Source organism: Stigmatopora nigra, chromosome 16 (genome assembly GCF_051989575.1).
Source record: "Stigmatopora nigra isolate UIUO_SnigA chromosome 16, RoL_Snig_1.1, whole genome shotgun sequence".
NCBI classification, from domain to species: domain Eukaryota; kingdom Metazoa; phylum Chordata; class Actinopteri; order Syngnathiformes; family Syngnathidae; genus Stigmatopora; species Stigmatopora nigra.
The window spans coordinates 5,856,110-5,872,908 of record NC_135523.1 but is presented as its reverse complement, the minus strand read 5'-3'; the positions used below and the strand labels follow the sequence as shown (position 1 = coordinate 5,872,908).

Below are 16,799 nucleotides of genomic sequence, written 5' to 3'. Positions count from 1 at the left end.
CTTGGATGACAACATCGAAGAGGTAATTGTAAGGGTTTGTTGGCATGCTGAGACATAGGGATGAGGGTTAGACTTGGTGCAATTGCCATGCTCAAGGTAAGTGAGGCCATTTGATCACAAATCCGGGTCGAACTCGGCCACAGTCATAATCGTCGCTGTAATTAGATTCCATTTTCTCAATGTCTCTGGCTTATGTCACTCGGCTGGACAGTGACAGCGTGCGTGCTCAGGAGGGTGGAGCGAAATACACCACCGAGTGCTAGCTAGGGGTCAAACAGTCAAGAAGATGTGAGGACAGGTGAGCTGCATTCCCTTATAATGGTCCCCAGTGGAATAATGCCTTTGCCCTTTTCCCTTTGCTCATTAAGGCGTGCTTGCCGGGTCACTATGCTTTCAAAAACTATAGAAGCGAGTGCATTCAGTCTATGTAGATTACCTATCTGCTTCATTATCATTTTTTCACAGTATCGGAAGTAACGTTGCTATGTTACCGCATCCAATAAATGCATTGTTATCTATTGTGTGAAAAATGATCTAGCATTTTGCATGATATTCTGTCCCATAAGGGGAGGGTTATTCTAAGCTATTTATTCTACTTTTGGCTTGTCTAACGAATTATTATTTGGATAAACTTCGTAAAAAATTGAATGTTATTTGATTAAGGGTTTTATGTGCGTTTGGAAAATTTGCTTTCACAATTGATTTGATGAAATTGCTTTTTAAACATACTGTTGTCTTCTGTTTGATTGATGTAGAACTCAATTTGGTGTTACAGGTAGTATACCAAAACAAATAGTGTCGTAAAATAAAAATACCGTGGATTACAATGGAGAGGAATTTATATATTCGTATTATTAAGAGGCAGCCCTGCACTACGCTACATCAATTTTGCAAGGTGGTTGGAGATTGCATGATATTCTTTTATGTGCCATATAAACCAGCATTATAGAAATTTCTTTAATTGCCTTATTGATTAAATGGCAGGATTTTTCAGGACACATCAATAACCTCTATGGGAAATCCCTTTTCTAGTGTTTGCTTTTTCCCTTCTAAAAGCCATACTTTAGAACAAGCTATTATTTTTTTCCTCCCTCAAATCCACACGTCATGTCCACAGTCATAAGGGATTTTATTTATTGTATAAGACCTGAGGCATATGTCAAACTGTGTTAAAACTGGTATGATTTTCAATTTCGACTGAAGGTGGTGAACAATCACACATACTACACTAGCTGAAATAAAAGGTTTCTTCCCTTTTCAAGGTACTCGCTAGCATTTACATTTATCAACATAAAATATACCACTTGAACATATACGTGCTGGGAAGAACCCTATAAATCAATATTTTATTTCACGCAATCTGATCATTTTCACCAAGTGTGGCTCATTCCACTTTGCTCTGAAGACAATTACTGTGAGAATACTTTAGATTAGAGGTCCCCATGTTGTATTTCAATGACTGTTCATTTCACTTGTCATGGAAATGGAAAAATTAATTTGTGTTTTTACCGCATATCCACTTATCAAGATCCCATTTGGTAAGTAACTGTTAATGAAATAGTATGATACATTCAAATACATTTATTTGCAATATAGTATAAGGATGAGTATTATTTAAATGATAGTGTAGTGCAGTAACACTTTTACATGAACCAGATTTCCACTTACATTTTCAGAAGTCAGTTTTTTCAATTAACCCAAGCTGCTATTTTTCAGACTGAACAGAATATTGCAGTGAAAAACCCACACAGGCCCGAGAGAACAGGAAGACCCGAGGCAAGGATTGAACTCAGAACCTTTCACATGTCTGGCAGAAATCCCAAACACTAACCAACCGAGCTGTTGCTTGCACTACAGTAAAAATGAACATTCTACAAAGTGCATATTCTACATGCATATTCTACATTGTTCTCCCCGGGCCTGCGTGGGTTTTCTCTGGGTACTCTGGTTTCCTCCCACATTCCAAAGACTTGCATGGTAGGCTGATTGGTCTCTAAATTTCCCCTTGGTATGAGTATTGTTTGTCTCCTTGCGCCTTGCAATTGGCTGGTCACCAATTCATGGTGTCTTCTGCTTCTGGGATTGAGCTGGGAGAGGCTCCAGCACCCCCCGTGACACTAGTGAGGATAAAGCAGTGCAGAAAATGAGATGAGCTGAGCATACTTTCTATTCACGATAAAACAAAACTGCAAAATGACTTTATTTTTGTATTTGTTATTGTGCCTTTTTATCACTGGTTTGGCCATACTGTATATTCGCAAACAGTGTGTTGATTAATTTAGAATTATATCTCTATATTTTTGTGTCCACATGCCGCAATAACAGCAAACGCTAGTTTTGCCTAGCCACATTTACAGCTTTGCAGCAGTACAGAGAGAGTTATCTCTAGCACTTGGAACCCTATGGAAAAGTAACCCTTTACGCATCTAAATTCACATGCTGTCCTCCTGGATGAATTGCTCATGAAGTATTCATCTGAGCTACGTAGGTGTAGTGCATTTAAAACCAAATGGCAAGACTTGACCTTTGCAATGATGCTAGTTGTTGTCTGCAGTATGTAACAAGGTTTTGGGGAGGTGATTAATTTACATCATGATTTACATCAAATGTAATCACAGTCTACGGACAGCTCTGCATCTAATTGTCATTCTAGAGTCGATAAGTTATGAACTCCCGATTGCTTTACAACATGTGACAATTATCACCACAACATCCACTTTTCAATGAATTATTTCCCTTTTTGCAGAAGTAATCGTGTAATAAACCTTGAAATGCTTCAAATGCTGGCATTCGATAGCACTTAATTTGAAAAATAAACTCAAATGATGTTATTGTTGTGAATATAGTCATTTAAGTGTGGTTAGAAGACTTGCCAAGGTCATTTGTGGGTTGTTACCTATTATTCATTAACATCCATCATATTTCTAAGATTGCCAGACTATTCTGGAATACATTCCACACTCTGGGAACTTAAACTCTTAGATAATACTGTTTTGGAAGGGAAGAGAAAATATACTTCCGTGAGCAAAAGTAATTATTTTCAAGTTGTCCGTGTGTTTCATTGTCTTGGGTTTTTCTTTTATTAACATTGATTCATTTGCTTCTACATGTGTGGCGATTTAAGAGTCCTATAAAGTGAAATGTGTAAGGCACATCTGTGACTCATTAAGTTGTAGTGGTTGTCTTATAATCTTACAAGTATGAAAATGAGAATGTGACTTGACACATTGGCTGTTAGCTTTGGTTTTACGGCGAGGCCGTTTATAAACTTGGACAGATTATTCATATTTCTATTGTCTCCGATTTGAAGTTTGCAGAGCACAACATATCACCTTGAAATGATCATTAGCTGGCAATGAATTGACTCTCCTAAATGATTGTGTACTCTGCTTCGTAGGGTTGCAAATGTGAGCATCTTAGGTTAGGTTAATCGCTATATTTCCGCCTTTGATATTTACTTTTGCCTTCATCATCTCTCATTAGAGCCTGAGGCAACAGACAAAGTTTAACACTCATTCGGGATATTAATCCTCTCCCTCTACCTCCATCTCCAGGAATTAATTTAGAAATGCATCACAGCATTCTTTGGTCTAGACCTTAATTAATTTTTGGTCACACTAATTAATTGTCAAATGAAAAAGTAAAGACCATAGATGAGATAACAAAAAAAATCAGGCTGGAGTCGCAGAGTTGATCTACATGCTAAATAGTGGGACACTTGTGAGGTGAATGCACTGAAAACGTATGGGAAATCTGACATAAGTGGCATAATTTGTAAAACCGTTGGATGTGCGCTTCCAAGAGTGGCTCGAAAGTTGGTTGAATTATAAAAATGATAGTTCTTGACGATTCTTATGGTGACTTATTATGTAACCTTTCTTCAAATTGGAGTGGTGTTCAAGATTCTAGTACTCCATGTAGAGAACTATTTGTGTTGTTTTGCCAACTTACTTTTCAGGGCAATGACAATGGTGAAATTTAAATGTCTTTGACTGCAAAAGCAAATGTCACAAAACTTCCGAATGCTAAGAGGATCCATGACCCCAGAATCGACCGTGGGGCTAATGGAAGCGTGTAGCCTTTCACAACAGCAATCATCCCGCAAATAAAATAAAAAAAACCAAAAGAAAACCTTGGAGTGTCAAATTTTGCTAAAAGTCAATTGCCAAGGTGCAAATGCATTAAAATAATCAAACGTATTTGGACTTTAATCCAACAAAAAGGTCAGTGCTGCGTCCTGTATTTTTTTTTCTATATCAAGATAAACGATTTGCTGAAGTCGACTTGGTAAAACAAACCAAGCTGTCTGCCAAGTTCAGCGAGATTTGGTGAAAGCCCGACTGTTTGCACCATATCGCGTCCAATCACGGCGACAGACAGCCAACAGGTTACTTTGCATTTTAATTATGAGAAGGTCAAGCCAGGGTTTGTTCACCAGCATGTGATTAAACATGCACAGGACGCATAATTTATAGAGCACGGAGGTCGCTTTAACCCCATCACAATTTTTACAATCTCGCACAAGCCAGTCTTGGTGCAATGTAAATGAACCCAGTAATTTATGACAGAAGGTTATTCATGAGAACTAAAGAGGGGGAAAAAACAATCAATAATACATGTTTAGGCAATTTTATTAACTGTCTGTTTGTCATTAATCATTCTTGCTCCAAGGTATTTTCTCCATCACACATGCTGTTGGATTTTTAAATATGGAAAGGGAAAGTGAAAACAAAGAATACAAATGTTACCTTGGAAATTTTATGATCTTTCCACTGGTGTCACCTCAGAGGATTGACTGCACTTCTGCCGCTTCATTTCTCTTTGCGACTTCGAAGATGTGTTTTGAAAGCCAGCACTGACAAACGCATGAAGTGAAAATATACATAGTTGACATGAAGTATTCTACATTCTGTCATCTCAAAACTTTACCATTGCCAACCAAAACACTCTGGTTCCTCCATCCTGCTTTCACAAATGTCAAAGAATCACTGGTGCCGAAACTGTGCCAAGTATCATTTGTTGCTATGGCAACCTACCTATCCATGAGACAGTATGCCAAGGATTTTTTTTAGACTATAACACCTGTCAAAGTCAAACAATCATGTGATGGAATTTTGAAGTGTTGTGGTAAATCTTTTGTTTTAGACTACAATTGATTGTATGTGCCAATGTATTGGGACAAAAATTGAAAGTGAAACTCTAGGGTTCACTGACATGTGAGCTATTAGAGCAAGCACTCTTCTTTTTTTTATTTTTTTTATTGTGTCTCGGGGAATTTTGGACCATTCACGCACAAGAGCCATTTTGAAGTAAAAAGCCACTTCTACCGTTGGGCTTAAGTGAAGGGTTGGCATGCAATCTTTGGTCTGATTTATCCAGCCATGCCTGAATAGAAGGGTGGTGGAATAGCATTCAGTTACTATGCCCCTGACCTCTGGAACGAGTTACTTGAAGGCCTGAAGTCTTCTAAAACTGTTTGTTCCTTTTTATGTCAGGGAAAAAAACACTATTGTAGTACACCATAGAATAATCATTTTAAATTCCAAGTGATATGACTTTTGACTCTAAATGACCATTTCATTTTTGGTCTTATATATATTTCCCGTTTTAATAGTTTTCTGTTTTTAACTGTCTTGATGAATTAACCAGACTATTGTTTTTCGATGTAAAGCACTTTGAATTACCTTGTGTTGAATTGTGCTATGCAAAGAACTGTGCCTTGCCTTACAAAAGCTGCATGTACTTTTTTTCATACAGGAGTTTTCCTTAAAATAATATTAATTTAATTGAGGGGAAAAAATTCTGGCAGCTACCCGAGACATGGCCAAAATTGTGGGGCATTTGAAACCGAATATAGCCTGACAATGACAATGTGATTTCATGATTAGTCCTGAGAGCTGAAATGCAAAGTTTCTGTCTTTGTACATTAGAGCTACATTATGAAATTTAAAATAATTTGATTCAAAATGCTTTACAGGGGAAGCAGCAAATCCATTGATTCACATCTGTTGTGTGCCCTCCGCTGTCAAAAGGATTAAGGGAACAAAAGTAGTTAGATTAAAAGTGTTTTTTATTATGTGGACTAAAAGACTACCATTTTCTCTAGTGAAAAGTAGTACCCTAATTCACATCTATTTTTACTTGCACATACAGTACATGCTTTAACGCCAAATATGCTATTTATTTTGCTACAAACAGTTGTCTGATCTGCACTCTGAGCACTTGGTCTCAGACGTCACATACTGTAACATGGCAGGAGGGGGAGGTTATATTTTCTCAAACGAGGGACCAAAGAATCTTACAGAATTGTTGAGCACTTCATTAATATTCAGTCGCCGTCACATGTTAGACTCAATAATACAATACAGGAATGAAAATCCATCCAAATTGAGTAAATGGTAAAATTAAAGCAAACGGAGCTCAAAACCATTTGTATGTTGCATTAAGTTATTTCTTGGACATGGGGTAAAATCAGCTTTTCGGACATGGGGTAAAATCAGCTTTATGGGTAACCGTATAATGATGGTTTTAATATTGACTTCAGAAGTAACATGGCACACAGAATTTAAACCCTCAGCATTCTTTAGTCATTTTGAAGAGACACTTGGGGGAAGGAGAATAGTGGAGGAGACAAGATCCTTGCCTTCCCTCTTCTCTCTTTATGTGCCTCTTGGCCATTAGGAGCCAATGAAACACCATCGTATGATGAACTGGAGGTGTCTGCTCAGTGGAGAGACGATATCCATAAACCAAGTCCTAGCTATGCTACAAGGACTAGCAGTGAGATCATTCGTTTTCACTAGGAGATGATCCAACATCTTTGCACATTTTCCAAGCGCCTTTCCTCATTTTGCCTAGAAAAAAAGGTCCATCAATTTTCAGTTATGTTAAAGATTATTATTGTAGAGTATGCCCGTGCAGTTGCAATGCAAGACATGGCATACTCACATTTTTTGTGCTCTGTGAAAATTCATTCATGGATGCGATTGATCAGTTGGAAGGCACTCCCCAACTGCCTATTTCACACCACAGATCTTGCTGGTAAATTTCTGCACGCCAGATATGCTGTAAATACTTCTTCATATCTGGTGTGAGTCAACCTTGCATTCAGGAACACATTGTAACTAACTCAAAAAGAGGATATGCTATGCCAACAAGTCCAGTACTATTAAAGCAAATGTGAAGAAACTTGCTTATTGGTCAGAAATAATTGGAGCTGCTCCTGCTAATAACCAGTTTGTCTCACCAGCTTTCCAAAATAACCAAAATCAGCTGCAAGACAACATAATAGTATGAATTATGTTTATGCATTACTAAATAGCAGTTTTAGAAAACCATTGTATCTAAAATATATACGTTAGAATATGCATGTGTGACAGATGACGCTCACTGAGAATTGCTTGCATCAAGGGTTGTAGTACACCACAATGATCAATCAGTGCATGTGCTGATTGGCATTTAAAATGCCCGGTGATTGCATGAATAGTAACAAAAAAAACCTGGGCAATGACTGCCAAGTCAGAATTTGCAGAAAACCCAGACTTGTGAAAATATGTGAGCTAGAATGAGTGTATCATATCCACAGAGGTGTAAAAATTCCGGAGGATTTCACTGTTAGAGCTGAGTGAACATATCGGTGGATAAGAGATGTATGCTTATGCCAAAAGCTGTTAGCTTAGCACAGATTTGGAACAGAAACAGGAAACGGCTTGGTACAGTATTAAAATGCTCAAGGGTCGAATCCATCAGGACACTTTGAGATTTGATCTCTCAGATCCCATTTGGAGATGGTCTGAGCAAATAGACACCAAATTCTTGGGACTGTTGCCATCCCCTGTTTAAGCCCTAGTAAGTATTCTTTTGCCTGCCAATGGTCTCACTTATATTTACACAGCCTCAAAATGTCTGGAATGCATATTTGAAAGCTGACTGCTGCGAATTAAAGAGCATGTGTCATTTGGCACTCCCATATTATCTGTGCGTACCTTCCCCAAAGCATGTGACCTTCAGCATACTGACATTCATTTTCCTTCAACTATTTATCAAAAGTATGATATATATGTATATATATATACATGTATATATACATACATATATATTTATATAAAATAAATATAGGTATATATATAATACATACATATATATTTACACAGACAGAGAGAGATTATATCAAGTAAGTAAATTGTGAACTGGGATGTTCTCTCACTGTGTATAACTCCATTTTCTCATTAGATAATAAAGTCCAGTAGAGAAAAAGTACTTTACAATTTGAATAAAGCCTAATCATTTGTGGACAGTTATTCATTGTGTCCCCCCACCCAAGTCTGGACCTCTGAATCCACATTTGCTCATCATTTCCCAGAATTGACTCCTTTCATGCTTCAAGTAAAAGGCATCTTTTTTTGTTGACATTGTTTAGTTATTGTTGGTATATATCCTGTTGTATTGTTTTGAGGGTGTAAAGGTCTTTGGGAGACTGAGACAGCCGTATCAACCCTGTTTAGCATAAAGCTTGTGGCTGGCCCCATCCGTGGCCTAATGAAAAGTAGAAGATAGGCTATGCTTGTCATGCTTGGCTAGTCCTGTGATCGGCAGACTGTGGGCTGTTACTCTACTTGCATGCCAATTATTCTCACCCTCAGAATTTCCCACCACCGCTGTTTTACTCACCACTTAATAGAAAAGTCTTGTGCCTGATTTAAAACAAATCACAACAAACTAGATTTATTCCTATTAAGGTGCCTTGAGTTTTTTGGTTCTTTCGTATTTTTGTTTTCCCACATTAAGCTCAGATGATAAGTCATATGTTTTGTATTCCTGAAGACAAAGTAGGGCAATAATGCCCAAGTTATGTATGGCAAGGGCTCGAGACAAATTGTTAGGTGCCAAATGTTTGTCCTTTTGATTTGGTGCTTTGGTTAAAGGGCACTTTAAACCAAATTAGCATGCTGCTCGAGCAACCACTGAGCATGATTACTCTCTTTTATTTATGCGTCAAAGTAGTAGGATAAAAAAGGATCCGGGCTCAAGCTCAAATACTCCTGGCTCTGTCTCAGTAGACAGTCTGAGTATCTTTAAATGGCTGGTCATCACCATTGGCGAGCAGATAAAGATGGATTTCAGATGAAGCGCTAGTGAAAGGAGACCTGAGCTTGCTCTTTTTAAACTGCCTCCAATCATTCATCATCGGCTCCATGCTTTTGTCAAAATGAAAAATACAAAGCACTCATACAGCTATTTTACAAATCAACGCAGAGCTGACAATAAAAAAAAATCATCATCCATCATTAATAATACACATGTTGCCTAAGCTCACAAGACAAGTGAAGAATTCAGGTTACAATTCATTGGATAAATATTTCATGGCCAACATCTGTGTATCCCGTGCCAGCGTGTTTTGAAGTTGTTACAAATGAACGTCAAACACAAAGTAAGTGAACAAGCTGCCGGGGGAATAAAACAAAGATTTATCAACGCTGAGAGAGAAAGATGCAAATGGAGGGAAAAGAGGAACAGTTAACATTTTTTCCCCTAGCTCATTGACAGGCTCTCACATACAGTATTCACTTTGGTAGACTTTGCTGTATTGCTGAGAAAACCTACGGGAGGTAGGGAGGGTGGTGACTTGGGGGTGAAGCGTGAATGTGTGCCCTCTTGTGCACCCCATTTGCACCCCCTCCTCTTTTGGGACTGTGCCATAGCTGAGACAGTACTCACATTCTTCTTCAGCTTAGTGCAGGACTCTGTCAACTAAGCACTAATATGCAAAAAAACAAAAAGCTCTCAGAAGACAAAAGGAATCCTTTTATTTTGCATACATCCAAATTAGTCAATGCTTTTCTCATGAATTTGAGTGGGAAAGCCTTCTTCATATTGACCATACTGTTCAGTACTTCCTGTAGACTTATCTCTTCATTGTCTCTATTGTATTATATTTTAGTTGAAATGTTTCACTGTACATAAGTGGTTGGTATTCCAGTCTTCAGTCTACGTTAAATATTCAAGAATTACTGGACATCTGTAGCTTGTTATATGAGGATACTTTGCATTCAAACAACATCAATGTAGCCCATCACTTGTCTGACCTAGGCTTAAACATGGCAACTATTCCCGAGATCCTACTGCCCATGTCATAGGCGGGGAAGTTAAGTGTGTGGGCAGTTTTTATGTAAATCAGCTGCATGGTTCGTATAAGCTCACTTACAGTCACAGTATTCATGAATAGGCAGATAAAAAAAATGTACTTGGTTGTTAACTTTCAGTTTGCATGGTGGGTATGCCTCTTAGATATCAAATTATTTATATTTAATTTATGAAACGTACATTTTATCTTTAATATCTAAAAAAGAAAAATATAAATCATTGTTGGGTGTAATTTAACAGTAACTGATAAAAGCTATTTCCATTTAATATTTTTTGGGGATGAAATTTCAGGAGCAAAAAGACAGATAAAAAAATAAATTCTATTCTGTTATTTTAGAGTTACTAAAATGTGTTTTTCTAAGGAACTCTAATTTCTCATTTTCAAGGTTTTTGGATGACTAATCTTTAGAGTCCAACATTTTCTAACAATGTTGATCAATTTCAGGATTAGAAAATTCTCCAGGGAGGTTAACAATGCATTTCAAACACGATTGTAGCAAGGATCTCCATTATGTTTCTTTATGAAGTCTCCTCTGTATGTTACCAAGAAACATGTGGCCAGTCATGTGGCATAAAGCCATTATTTTTTAGTAACAGATAAATCCCGAGACACTTCAACTTGCTCGAAAACAAAGTCAACGAAGGTTGTTTCTGAAAAGCTCGGAATACCACTCAAAAGTAATAAGAGTACTCATCTGCATCCTCTTTGGAGAATTTACTTTCCACACAAGGACAGATACAAACACTAATAATTTGAAGTTTAAGTTAGTTAAAGACATTTCTCAGACAAACAGCTACCATGGAAGCATAAGGAAGAGAACTGAGAAATGCACAACAAAAATAATTTTTATCTGCTAAAAAGCTTTCCAAGGAATGTCACAAACTACTTAAATGTTGAAAGACTAAAAATGCAGGGTTCACTTGGCAGAACTGTTCAAAGGAAAACATTGGTATTCATAGGCAACCAAAAATTATAAGAATATATTCTATTCCAAACATTTCTATCTTTGCAAAGGCAGATATTTTGGTAGAGCCGTAGAAGTGTGCATTGCCTACCTCTCGTCGCATGCATTTAATTCTTGAACCCCAGCCTAAGGCCAGAATATTATGCGTTTAAAGTCTGTGGCTGTAAACATTTTTACACAAACTTATTCTTGGCGCCATTAACAATTTATAAACCATTCATGCAGATGGAAACGAGTATGTTGTTCGAATCTGCTGTGGAAAACATTGTATTTGTTTGTCAGGCAGAACAAACCTACAAGAACACATCCTGCTGAATGCTCAAGGGGCTGAACCAATACAGAATGTGCCATTAAATCATGTATCGGACTAATCCGGAATCTCTTTACACCCTGGTCGGCTTTAAAAAGCATCGAAACTGGCTTTGCTTTCTAGCCATGGTCGGGAATCACGCCTCCTTCCCCCTTCTGTTTTCTTTTCAGTGTATCCTGGGAACCTGGGGAAATAATTACATCACTCTGATTCTCCCTTTCAGCTCGTCCGATTGGATTTGTGGGAAACTCGATGCAGGAAGGAAGGAATTGCAGGTGTGTTTAGGGCATGAACAATAGAACCAGAGCAAGAACTGTGTAAATACTGCATGCAGTGTAGATAAAGAGGTGTTTGCTCTTTGTTTGAGCGTGTTTTTCCTGTACTGCCACCATCCATTAGCACCACGCACAGGCCAAAAAATTAGGTATGCATGCATTATTTAACAAGTAGAATATTGATTATTCTCCTGTTAGAGATTGTTTTGCTCATTTAACAGTTGTCTCTGGAATTTATGATTTTTCTTTACGTTGGATATGTCACTGAGCATCGAATTTCAGTAGTCCTTGATGGTCTAATTGCATTGAAATATATTATTCTGTAGAGTATTATAGTACTTTTCAATAGGCTTTTTTGGAGTGGTATATTGGTGTGCTGTGGAACATATTGTAAAACAAGACAAAAAAAAATTCTGATGAATTGACTAATGTCATGAAATGAATGCAGAAACCCAACTCTAAAAGTGTATTTATAATAGGGAAATCCATAGTTCCTTTTATTTGGTCCGGACAAAAATACATGTGGTTTAGTCAGTTTTGCCCAGTTTGTATTTCAACTTTGGGACGAATGAAAACAACTATGTAGCGTCACAGTTTAAGTACTATCAAAGGTTAGCGGTCACATTTGTTAGGCTCTATTAACTGTCTATTAAATCTTTTGTGTTAGCCTGGCCCCCAAGAGAGTTGTTTACAATCATAACCCAATCTCCACCCCGCACCACCCACTTTCCCCCCTTAAAGTCCATAATCCTCACTCAAGCTTCAGTCAACGACCATCCATACAAACATCTCAACAGCTTTTGTTGAAACAAATGATATGGTACATTGGTTGGCACGAAGGAGTTCACTGACACACAATCTCTATCCCACTTTCTCTCCATATACAATATTTGTTGTGCCGTCTTTTGTGAACTAGCGTTCCCATATGATTGGCAGGCGCCTTGACGTTGACTTGAACCTGAGTAAGCCAAAGATTTTTATTTATAGAACGCGACGGCCGCGTCTGTCTGCATAATAAGCTGACGAATATGTCGCCGAGATTCGACAAATACAACTGTGCCGAGGTGATGACTGCAGCAAACGAACAAAAATACTGACATTTATTTACCTTTGTGAGGACATGTTGTAAACACCAATTTACCATATGTTTCACTCATTCTCTAACATACTGGAAGAACTTCTTTACTCTACTTTGTGCTCAACCTTAAGGGTTCTGTCTATGTCACACAGTTTGGCCTTGAAGAGTATATTTGCAAACAATGGCAAATTTGCAACTCTAGGATTCAGATTGATGCTGACAGCTATTTCGACAAATTTGATTTTCCACCATCTCCATTGAACTTTGGCATGTCTTGCTAAAACTTCTTTTCAATTTGTTCAGCTTGGCTGTGCTTACTGGCGGCCATAGTCTCTCTGAGAGAGAGAAAGCAGCGCTCTGAATCTTCCATCGCTGGCTCTTTTGCACTTCAAAGTGTCTCTACACCTTGAGATCACCAACTCTGCTTCTCACTTCGAGAAAAAAAGAGATATGATATGCTTTGATGAAATTGATCCCCAAAGATGGCAAGCTGGATTTCTGCCAGTTTGATAATGATGCTGTTGTGGTTCTCCAATGCTATTTTTTTCAATTACCGTTAGATCTGCTATTACGAGTCAATAATCATTGTCCCTGGAGTTGCCTTGGTGCTGATATATTTTTTTTGGATGTCACACCAAAGGAGAAGCTTGTCTCACTAATATTCCAGGAGGGATTTGACCCCATTTCTTTTCCAAACTCCTCAACCTTTCATGCTAAATGGCACTCCAGTTGGAAGAATTAAATATGACAGGTATGGCTTTGTCGTGACTCGATTCACCCGAGTCTCCTGCACTAGGCACTGAATCCCTATAAGCATGCACATAAGAGAAGAGCAAAAAGCCCATTCAGCAATCAATGTGAATGTGAAACATGCTTACAGTTCAGTTGGCCGGGTGGGGTGGCGGAAGGGGGATCCTTATTCCTGACACAACATTATTTCTATCAGTCTATTAGAAAATAACAGCATTTTCAAAGATGGGGGAGGAATACATTATGAGCAGTTAGCTTGAAATGACAACACACATTATACGACGATTAGTTTGCACAAGACAACTAATGGATTCAATCACAGCACATTAATAAACAAGACACTTAGCTTTGTATCTACCTGAAGAGCCTCATTAATCTTTCATTGAGATAGCCACAGCCGGGCCAAGCTGCACAGGTCCAATACTTTGACTACTGGGGAAACAATGTCAGCCGCTACATCTTCGGCTGAAACTCCCTCCGGTTATGTAGAGCTAAGAATAAGTGCTACTTCCAATGAAAGAGCAATAAGTGATCTTATTCTCTCGGCCCTATGACCGTCATACATCTGCAGAAAGTGAGGGGATAGCTAATCGTTAGCAATGAATCGATGATTACTTTGGCAGGTGCTTTCAAAACTCTCTACTTTCCGCAGTTATTGGACTTAAACAGCCAAACTTTGCAGCATTGCTTGCCTCCTCCCACTGGCATTTCACCAGCAAACGGAAGAAGTAGGAATGACATTTCAGATATGAAGACTAATAAGTTGTATTTTCCAGCCATCTTGAGCAAATTAAAGCAAATATTAGAGCTGCGTTTTTATTGCAACATTAAAAGCGGTTATTCCGTTTATCCATTAAGTGTACGTATTTTTAGTTTTTTTCCCCCAACAGTTTCTAATTATCTAGCCACAACAACAAGAAAATGTTGCTTTATTGTCTGGGTCATGTGCAGGACACTCGCTGAAACGCTCCATGAGAAGCCACCAGTTATAGAAAATTACACAAAGTGGCGATAATGTCTTAAATGAATTATTAAGCATTGGTAATACATATACCATCTTTCTTCATTACGTAGTCCGGTCAGAGAAATCCATGGATCTTTTAGGCTTAAAGCATTCATTAAGGTTTTTCAAACATACATATTCAAAATATCTAATCATTTTAAACATTATCATATTTTATATTATATTTTAAATAATTAATATATGTAATTAGCTCAACTTAATACATCAAATCCGGAATAGCAGTATATTGCAATTAATGGTGACATCCAGTATAATGTACAAGCTTTTTGCTCACATCAATTAAATTTTCCTTGATGGAGTAAATACAAGAACGCATAATCAAAAACAAGAGGGAATTAACTTGTTTTGTAATGTGGACTCAGGCTAATCTTGCTGTTTTATTTGTGTGTCAAAATATTTCTTTAAGAAGGTGTGCCATAGTGAATGACTTTGGGAGCTCTGACTGCCGCTCTGTTTGGCACTTTAACAGGGTGTGTTTTTATGCTGTATTCTTTTAATGCCAAGTTGAGTTTTTGGTTTGATGTTTAAGAACTGCTTTAGGGTCAGGACACTCGATTATACATAATTAGTGCTCTTTTAAGTTGAGATGCTTACTACTTCATCATGCATCAATCTATTTTCTATAGTGCATGGTCTCTAACCTTGGGCAAGAGGCAGGATACACCCTGGAGTTATGGACAATTTAGAGTCTTCATTGTTTTTGGATCGTGGGAGGAAGCTGAACTGCGTGAAGGGAAATGTGTGTGAATTACACGCAAGAAAATGCAGGCAAATCTTGAATCTAGAGCTTTTGTAACTGAAAAATGAATGGTCTTGTCTTTGCGAATGATTTGTTTGTGATGTTAGAGTTGAACTTTTCAATTCTTTTCTATGGCCTAACCCATTTTCTGTTTGATAAACATAGCTTTGTGCATTTCATTTGGTGAGTATGTTGTGGCTTATTACACTAGAAGTCCTTACTCAATGGTAATGGAGCAGGCGGCCAACTTCGGGTAACAATATTGGTTTAGGTCTGACATTTTTACAAACTAAGTTAATTGTATAATCAAAAAAAGCTTTTACTAAGACAATTCAAATCATGGCAGACACAGAGCAATAAAATACTTTCACATAATAAATGAAATTTATTGGTCATAAATGCCTTCTAATGACTATGAACCCTGCTGCTGCTCTTTTTAAACTCCCTTAATATTCAAATTGATTCTGAATATAATACAATTGATTAGTCTGCGGCCTTGTCTATCTGCACGTCCAGTCCATCAACATGATTCACGCTAAAAGGACGAAGGAAACTCTGAGCATTCACAGTGATCAATCTGTTATTCAGTCATTTAATCACCTAAAAAAATGCATGTTTATCAGTTGTCTGTAACACTTTCATTCTGATGGATTACATGCATTACAGCCCTGCTGCCGATCTGATTTGTATTCCTTGCTGTGCTGATTACAAAATTACACTGCTGATGCATTGGTTTTCCGGATGCAAGATTGATGGCACCAATGAACAAAAAAGAACGGCAACTTAGCCGCTGGACAAAGAAATGCTAAAAGACACGTGTATAGATGGCGGTGGCTAAATGAATGCAAAAGTCAACAAATGGAGAGTTTAAGTTGGTAATGGTTCGGATGACAGCTGAAGTCAGACTTCCAGACTTTCGGGTCGACAGCCAGAGAGCTGAATGTCACTGTTAGTGAAGAGGATTTATCACAGTTTTTGGCTTCTACTCTATTTGTGCGTATGTGTGTTGGTGTGTGACTCGGGGGCATATTCCCTGTGGTCTACAGACAACCCGAGGCTGTTCTCTCAACTTCAGCAAGTCTCTGTCTCTATCAGCCTGGGATCAGGGCTGCTCCGAGCTTTTGCGAGTGTGCCCACGCTGTCTCGGTATAAGCAGACGGAGCAGGCTGAGACCAGGGGGAGATTGACTGACAACACCAGTGCACAGGCACACAATAATGCTGCTGCTGCTGCTGCTGGTGCAGCAACAGTACACCAGACACACACAAACACACAGGCATGCAACGCAGTTGTGCAAGAGCAGGCAAATGCATGTAGGTACAGATACATGTTCTCATAGCGTCCACGCCCACGCTTGGAGGGGAGCTATTTGTGTGTGGGTGTGTGTATAAGGCAGGGAATAGGGCCTTCCTTCCCCTGGGTGCCAGGTGCCGACAGGATATCTTCTGCTAAAGGCAGTTATCTAAGGGAGAGGGGGGTGGGGATTCACCAGAGTATTGTCAGCACGCTGCTGCA

The 16,799-nt window shown here is 38.3% G+C and overlaps 1 long non-coding RNA gene across 1 annotated transcript in view; it reads left to right on the top strand.

Moving 5' to 3' along the window:
* LOC144209833 (uncharacterized) overlaps positions 1–16,799 on the top strand; it is a 57,073-nt gene that overhangs the window by 2,412 nt on the left and 37,862 nt on the right. The gene's annotated exons all lie outside the window — the stretch shown is intronic.